Consider the following 8993-nt stretch of genomic DNA (forward strand, 5'->3'; position numbering starts at 1 on the left):
TGAGGTGGTAGAGACGCTGACGGGCCTTTTTCACCACGGTGTTGATGTGACAGGACCATGACAGGTCCTGCGTGATGTGAACTTCGAGGTATTTGAAGCTGTCCACTCTCTCCACTGGGCACTCGTTGATGACGGGGGTCTGGTAGTTCCTCTCCTGCTTAGTGCTGAAGTCCACTATCAGCTCCTTTGTCTTACTGACGTTTAGAAGGAGGTTGTTCCTCTGGCACCAGTTCTCCAGATTCCTAATCTCCTTCAGGTAGGCCGTCTCGTTGTTATCAGAGATCAGGCCCACCACGACGGTGTCGTCAGCAAACTTGATGATGGTGGTGGAGCTGGTAGTGGCCACACAGTCATATGTGTACAAAGAGTACAGCAGGGGGCTCAGAACACACCCCTGGGGGGCTCCAGTGCTGAGAGTGGTGGAGGCTGAGACATGTCCGCCCATCCTTACTGCCTGTGGTCTGCCAGTTAGGAAGTTGGAGATCCACTGACACATAGATGAGCTGAGTCCCAGATGCTCCAGCTTGGTGGTGAGTGTGGAGGGAATTATGGTGTTAAATGCAGAGCTGTAGTCTATGAAGAGCATTTTAACATAATTCCCCCTTCTAGTGTCCAAGTGAGTGAGTGATGTGTGGAGGAGATGAGAGATGGCATCGTCTGTGGAACGATTTGGACGGTAAGCGAACTGTAGTGGGTCCAGTGTGTCTGGTAGTGAAGAAATGATGAAGTCTCTGACCAGGCGTTCAAAGCACTTCATCACTACTGAGGTGAGGGCTACAGGGCGATAGTCATTGAGAGAAGCAGGGTGGGGTTTCTTCGGGACAGGAACAATGATGGACTCTTTGAAGCATGTGGGGATCACCGACTGAGATAAAGAGATGTTGAATATCTCAGTGAACACAGGAGCTAGCTGGTATGCGCAGTCTCTTAGGATACGACCTGGGATGCCGTCTGGTCCTGCTGCTTTCCTGGTGTTCACTCTCTTGAAGGCTCTCCTTACTTCATGCTCGGAGATGACGAGCACGTTTCCGGTGCTGGCAGTATCTTCCTGTCTGCAGCCGTTAGCGCCGCCAACACTAGCATTGTTGGAGACCTTAGCTGCAGCCTCGAAGCGAGCATAGAAAGTGTTCAGCTCGTCTGCCAGAGTCACGGCCGCGTTCGTCATACCGGTTGTTGGTGCTTTATAGTCCGTTATTGTCCTTAGTCCCCGCCACAGGCTCCTAGAGTCACTCTGTTGGAGTTGTGACTCTAGTTTCCTCCCGTAGCGCTGCTTCGCCTCTTTCACCGCCCTCCGCACGTTATATGACGCGGCTTTGTACGGGTCCATGTCCCCCGTCGTGAGTCCCGTGTTGTAGGCAGCGGTGCGAGTTAACTTTCTGAGTTAACTTCAATAATTACTTCCTCCAAACCATCAACGTGTCTTTTAGACCCCATTCCAAAACTGCTCAAAGAAGTCCTGCCATTAATTAATTCTTCGATCTTAAATATGATCAACCTATCTCTAATGATCGGCTATGTACCACAGGCCTTCAAGCTGGCTGTAGTTAAACCTTTACTCAAAAAGCATCTCTAGACCCAGCAGTCTTAGCTAATTATAGGCCAATCTCCAACCTTCCTTTATATCAAACATCCTTGAAAGAGTAGTTGTCAAACAGCTAACAGATCATCTGCAGAGGTTTATTTGAAGAGTTTCAGTCAGGTTTCAGAGCTCATCACAGCACAGAAACAGCTTTAGTGAAGGTTACAAATGATCTTCTTATGGCCTCTGACAGTGGACTCATCTCTGTGCTTGTCCTGCTAGACCTCAGTGCAGCGTTCGATACTGTCGACCATAATATCCTATTAGAGCAATTAGAACATGCTGTAGGTATTACAGGTACTGCACTGCAGTGGTTTGTATCATATCTATCTAATAGACTCCAGTTTGTGCATGTAAATGGAGAGTCCTCTTCACACACTGAGGTTAATTATGGAATTCCACAGGGTTCAGTGCTAGGACCAATTCTGTTTACATTATACATGCTTCCCTTAGGCAGCATCATTAGAAGACATAGCATACATTTACACTGCTATGCAGATGACACCCAGCTCTATCTGTCCATGAAGCCAGATAACACACACCAATGAGTTAAACTGCAGGAATGTCTTAAAGACATAAAGACCTGGATGGCTGCTAACTTTCTGCTTCTTAATTCAGATCAAACTGAGGTTATTGTACTCGGCCCTGAAAAGCTTAGAAATATGGTATCTAAGCAGATTCTTACTCTGGATGGCATTACCTTGGCCTCCAGTAACACTGTGAGGAACCTTGGAGTCATTTTTGACCAGGACATGTCCTTCAATGCACATATTAAACAAATATGTAAGACTGCTTTCTTCCATTTGTGCAACATCTCTAAAATTAGAAATATCCTGTCTCAGAGTGACGCTGAAAAACTAGTTCATGCATTTATTACTTCCAGGCTGGACGACTGTAATTCATTATTATCAGGAAGTCCTAAAAACTCCCTTAAAGCCTTCAGCTAATCCAAAATGCTGCAGCAAGAGTCCTGACAGGGACTAGAAAGAGAGAGCAGATTTCTCCTGTTTTGGCTTCCTGTTAAATCCAGAATTCAAAATCCTGCTCCTCACATACAAGGTCTTAAATAATCAGGCCCCATCTTATCTTAATGACCTTGTAGTACCATATCACCCTATTAGAGCGCTTCGCTCTCGCTCTGCAGGCCTACTTGTTGTTCCTAGAGTATTTAAAAGTAGAATGGGAGGCAGAGCCTTCAGTTTTCAGGCCCCTCTTCTGTGGAACCAGCTTCCAGTTTGGATTCAGGAGACAGACACTATCTCTACTTTCAAGATTAGGCTTCAAACTTTCCTTTTTGCTAAAGCATATAGTTAGGGCTGGACCAGGTGACCCTGAATCCTCCCTTAGTTATGCTGCAATAGACGTAGGCTGCCGGGCATTCCCATGATGCATTGAGTGTTTCCTTTCCAGTCACCTTTCTCACTCACTATGTATTAACAGACCTCTCTGCACTGAATCATATCTGTTATTAACTCATTCAATGCCAGCCATTGGCAGTGAATGAGTTAAACCCATTGACTCATTCACTGCCATTGACGGCTATAGACGTCAATGGCAGTGAATGAGTTAACCTCTGTCTCTCTTCCACAGCATGTCTTTATCCTGTCTTCCTTCTCTCACACCAACCAATCACACCAGATGGCCCCGCCCCTCCCTGAGCCTGGTTCTGCCGGAGGTTTCTTCCTGTTAAAAGGGAGTTTTTCCTTCCCACTGTTGCCAAAGTGCTTTCTTATAGGGGGTCATATGATTGTTGGGCTTTTCTCTGTATCTATGAAGCGCCTTGAGGCGACTTTTGTTGTGATTTGGCGCTATATAAATAAAATTGAATTGAATTGAATAAACTCGGCCGTCTGCTCCTTGCTATCTAAAATATATCAGGACACTGGAGTAAACTCTCGACCGTCTCACACTTCTGCTTAATCAGTTTTTTGTTTGACGTTTATTCAGCTGTGTGAAAACCACCCGGGAGATAAATAAAGTTTTATTTTATCTAATATAATCTAATCTAATAACTTTAATCTCAGCCAAACCAATTTACTCACAAACAAATAAAACACTGAAAAAAGCCAAACAACATCATTTTAATGTTGTCTAAGTGACTTATATATTACGTTTAACCTGGGTAGCGCTGTGAAAGTCCGCGCTGTGCCAATGATGATGTGCCGGGAGTTGTGCCGTTCTCTGCGGCTTCAGTGACCCTCGATTTGCCGGCTAGCTATCGAGCTGGTGGGTAACAGACGTCTCCGAAAACGTCGGAGCACTTTTGCAAATGTGCGACATCTTGATAAACCGAGCAGATATTTGATGTTTACACAGCTACTTTCTGCCTGAAAATATGTTAAAAGTTTATTTTGTGACCCAGAAAGATTAATAAGAGTAATTTTAAAACTTAGTAGCGGCCGCCATTGCCGGAAACTGGAGTTTTGCTGGGCCGCGCTATGAATTCTGGGATATGGTGGGCCACGAAGGACACACCCGACGCATCCTTCAAATTCGGGGAAAAGGAGGACGCATTTGTTGGCTGCATTCACAGGAGTCTACGAATTTGGACAGCCTTTGGCGCGTCGCTATGACGTAATTGTCTACAAATGCGGCCTCACGAGGATGCAGCCCATGAATTTGGACACGACCACTCACCCACTCACTGCGTCCCTCCTGGCTCACAGCTTCTTCTTCTTCTTGGTTGGCAACCAATGTTAAGGTGCATTACCAACCCCTGGCTTACAGCTCAGTGGACATTTAGATGAGAAAATATATATTTGACACATTTAAGGAAAATACTAATAAAATTAAATAAAAATAAATAAATAAATGTACCCCTTAGAATTTTTTTGCTCTTTTTTTCTCTATAAAATTGTTGTTTTCTTTTAGAATCACTCATCTTAGGAGTAGGATTTACATTAACATTGAAACAAATTAAGTTTGAGTTAAAATGTACATTTTTTGCAATCTCTGGTCAACTGACTCAGTGACTGAAATGACTCAAGAAACCGATTCACTTTGGTGAGTGACATTAAAACTCGATTCAGTAAAAAGAATTGAATTTACCATCACTATTCTGGGCGTTCCTGGAAGCCACTGACTGCCGTGTGGTCCGACTGTGCTGCCCAGTGGCGGAGCTGGGCGGGCTTACTGGGCTTAAGCCCGGGGTCTTTTGGAGTGTAATTTTTTCATAGTTAGATGCCTGGCTGACAACTGTATAAAACAAAAACTACACACAATATTTGAAGCACATAGTGCACACTGTGGGAATTTACGACTGCGTGTAAATCCCCCCCTTATATTGGTATGATCCAGCACTAAGCGACTGAGCGAGGGGGCGGGTCAGCTGCTGCCTGCAAGCGCGCTGTTGGAGAAACGGAGCGAGGCAGACAGAGGAGAGCTTAAGTTTGACCAGTTACCAAAGCAAATCATTCGTGCTGTACAAATAATGTAAATATGACGGTGTATCATGAAAGATTGATGTCAAACTGATCACTTGACCCATATTACGTTACTCGTTCGTCAAGTGAAACAACAAATGGCGAAATGAAAAGCCGAACAACAACAATGCTGTTTCTTTAGAGAGTCTTAGCTTACATGTGTGTTTATTTCATATTTTCAGTTGTTTCCCTCCACGGCTAAATAAATCAGTAATGTACTGATATACAAGAATGGACATAAGGGGCGTCTTTCAAAGAAACAACTCAGGTAGATGTTATTTTATATATTACATATATATATATATATATATATATATATATATATATATATATATATATATATATATATATATATATATATATATATAACAACCAGCACGCCCCTGCGGGCGGTTTATCCTTCAAGCTCGGGTCCTCTACCAGAGGCCTGGGAGCTTGAGGGTCCTGCGCAGTATCTTAGCTGTTCCCAGGACTGCGCTCTTCTGGACAGAGATCTCCGATGTTGTTCCCGGGATCTGCTGGAGCCACTCGCCTAGCTTGGGAGTCACCACACCTAGTGCTCCGATTACCACGGGGACCACCGTTACCTTCACCCTCCACATCCTCTCCAGCTCTTCTCTGAGCCCTTGGTATTTCTCCAGCTTCTCGTGTTCCTTCTTCCTGATATTGCTGTCATTCGGAACCGCTACATCGATCACTACGGCCGTCTTCTTCTGTTTGTCTACCACCACTATGTCCGGTTGGTTAGCCACCACCATTTTGTCCGTCTGTATCTGGAAGTCCCACAGGATCTTAGCTCGGTCATTCTCCACCACCCTTGGGGGCATCTCCCATTTTGACCTCGGGACTTCCAGGTTATACTCGGCACAGATGTTCCTGTACACTATGCCGGCCACTTGGTTATGGCGTTCCATGTATGCCTTGCCTGCTAGCATCTTGCACCCTGCTGTTATGTGCTGGATTGTCTCTGGGGCATCTTTACACAGCCTGGGGTCTTGCCTGGTGTGATAGACCCCAGCCTCTATGGATCTTGTGCTCAGAGCTTGTTCTTGTGCTGCCATGATTAGTGCCTCTGTGCTGTCTTTCAGTCCAGCTTTGTCCAGCCACTGGTAGGATTTCTGGATATCAGCCACCTCCTCTATCTGCCGGTGGTACATACCGTGCAGGGGCCTGTCCTTCCATGATGGTTCCTCGTCTCCCTCCTCTTTCTTGGGTATCTGCTGCCTGAGGTATTCACTGAGCACTCGGTCAGTTGGGGCCATCTTCCCAATGTATTCTTGGATGTTCGTTGTCTCATCCTGGACTGTGGTGCTGACACTCACCAGCCCCCGGCCCCCTTCCTTCCGCTTAGCGTACAGCCTCAGGGTGCTGGACTTGGGGTGAAACCCTCCATGCATGGTAAGGAGCTTTCTTGTCTTTATGTCAGTGGCTTCTATCTCCTCCTTTGGCCAGCCTATTACCCCAGCAGGGTACCTGATCACGGGCAGGGCGTACGTGTTGATGGCCCGGATCTTGTTCTTACCATTCAGCTGACTCCTCAGGACTTGCCTGACCCTCTGCAGGTACTTGGTGGTTGCAGCTTTTCTAGCGGCCTCTTCATGGTTCCCATTCGCCTGCGGGATCCCCAGGTACTTGTAACTGTCCTCTATGTCTGCAATGTTGCCTTCTGGTAGTTCAATCCCCTCAGTTCTGACTACCTTCCCTCTCTTTGTTACCATCCGACTACACTTCTCCAGTCCGAACGACATTCCAATGTCATTGCTGTATAGCCTGGTAGTGTGGATCAGTGAATCGATGTCTCGTTCACTCTTGGCATACAGCTTGATGTCATCCATGTACAGGAGGTGGCTGACAACTGCTCCGTTCCGTAGTCGGTATCCGTAGCCAGTCTTGTTAATGATCTCACTGAGGGGGTTCAGGCCTATGCAGAACAGCAGTGGGGACAGAGCATCTCCTTGGTAGATCCCGCACTTGATGGTGACTTGTGCTATGGGCTTGGAGTTGGCCTCTAGTGTTGTACGCCACATCCCCATTGAGTTCCTGATGAAGGCTCTTAGGGTCCCATTGATCTTGTACAATTCTAGGCATTCCAGTATCCAGCTGTGGGGCATTGAGTCATAGGCCTTCTTGTAATCAATCCAGGCAGTGCACAGGTTGGTCAGTCTGGTCTTGCAGTCTCGGCTGACTGTTCTGTCTACCAGTAGCTGGTGTTTTGCGCCTCTGGTATTCTTGCCAATTCCTTTCTGTGTCCCGCTCATGTATTGACCCATGTGCCTGTGCATCTTAGCCGATATGATGCCTGACAGGAGCTTCCATGTAGTACTGAGGCAGGTTATTGGTCGGTAGTTGGAGGGGACCGGTCCCTTCTTGGGGTCCTTGGGGATCAGGACCGTCCGACCTTCGGTTAGCCATTCCGGGTGTCTCTCGTTAACTAGCAGCTGGTTCATTTGTGCTGCCAGACGCTCGTGGAGTGCAGTCAGCTTCTTCAGCCAGTAGGCGTGAACCATGTCGGGCCCTGGTGCTGTCCAACTCTTCATACTGGAGAACCTTTCTTGGATATCTGCCACTGTGATGGTTACTGGACCCTGTTTAGGGAGGTCGCTGTGGTCTGCCCTCAGATCCTCTAGCCACTGAGCATTGCCGTTATGGGTTGCATCCTTCTCCCATATGCTCTTCCAGTATTGCTCCGTCTCCAGCCTTGGTGGTGCTGTTCTCTTATTGTTCCCTTGCCACTGAGAGTACACCTTTGCTGGTTCTGTGGAGAACAGCTGGTTTATTCTCCTGCCTTCTATCTCTCTGGTGTACCTCCTCAAGCGGCTGGCCAAGGCTGTGAGTCTTTGCTTGGCAGTTTCCAAGGCCTCAGGTATGGACAGCTTGCTGTATTTCTTAGGCACCTTATTTGTCGCACCTTTCTGCAACTCCGTTAGTTGGCTAACCTCCCTCCGTGCTACTTTGATCTTGCCCTCTAGCCTCCTTCTCCATGGAGGGTACTGCCCCTTGTCGCTGTTCAACTTGTAGCCAAGCATCTCACTGATCACTGCTGCCGTATTGTAGATCAGCTTGTTAGTGTCGGTAATCGTGGTTGTATATATGTATATATATGTATGTATATATATATATATATATATATATATATATATATATATATATATATATCATCTAGCAGACCTTCTGAGGGCACTTCACGTAATATGGGTCAATACATGAGCGGGACACAGAAAGGAATTGGCAAGAATACCAGAGGCGCAAAACACCAGCTACTGGTAGACAGAACAGTCAGCCGAGACTGCAAGACCAGACTGACCAACCTGTGCCCTGCCTGGATTGATTACAAGAAGATCGGAGATCTCTGTCCAGAAGAGCGCAGTCCTGGGAACAGCTAAGATACTGCACAGGACCCTCAAGCTCCCAGGCCTCTGGTAGAGGACCCGAGCTTGAAGGATAAACCGCCCGCAGGGGCGTGCTGGGTGTTTTTTATATGCTTTGTATGTTCAGTATATTTCTATGCAAAACAAGAGGAACTTCAACACACAGCAGTATATTTACACTTTATGGAAAACACAAAAACATTTTTTTTTACTGTTAAACATCAATTTAGAGTAAACTTGTTTTGTTTTGGATAAATAAATATTGAAATATCTTTTGAATTAGTTAAATGTCAGAATAAAGAGAGACAGAGCTTCTGTTTTTATCACTTTCATCAAATTTAGGAGCACATGTACACTAAGTTTATTGTTAATTAATAAGAAACTCCAGACGATTCCATTCTGAGCTGAAGAAGCTTCTGATTGGTTAGTAGAGTCCATGTGAGTAAATTGGTGGCACAGCTGTGGATGCATATAAGGCAAAACACAGAGGCTGTTTCTGTGACATGGGAACATCAAGAGATGTCAACCAAAACACCAGGAACAGAACTGTGGAGCTCCATAAGTGTGGCTCAGTTTGAATACAATTTGGTGCCATTTACAATTAAGAGATACAGACAGTTTCTC

This window comes from Aulonocara sp. 'chitande type north' Nkhata Bay, linkage group LG4 (assembly GCF_057382095.1).
Source record: "Aulonocara sp. 'chitande type north' Nkhata Bay isolate Kocher_YH1m ecotype deep benthic linkage group LG4, A_spYH_male_GT1.1, whole genome shotgun sequence".
Classification (NCBI taxonomy): domain Eukaryota; kingdom Metazoa; phylum Chordata; class Actinopteri; order Cichliformes; family Cichlidae; genus Aulonocara; species Aulonocara sp. 'chitande type north' Nkhata Bay.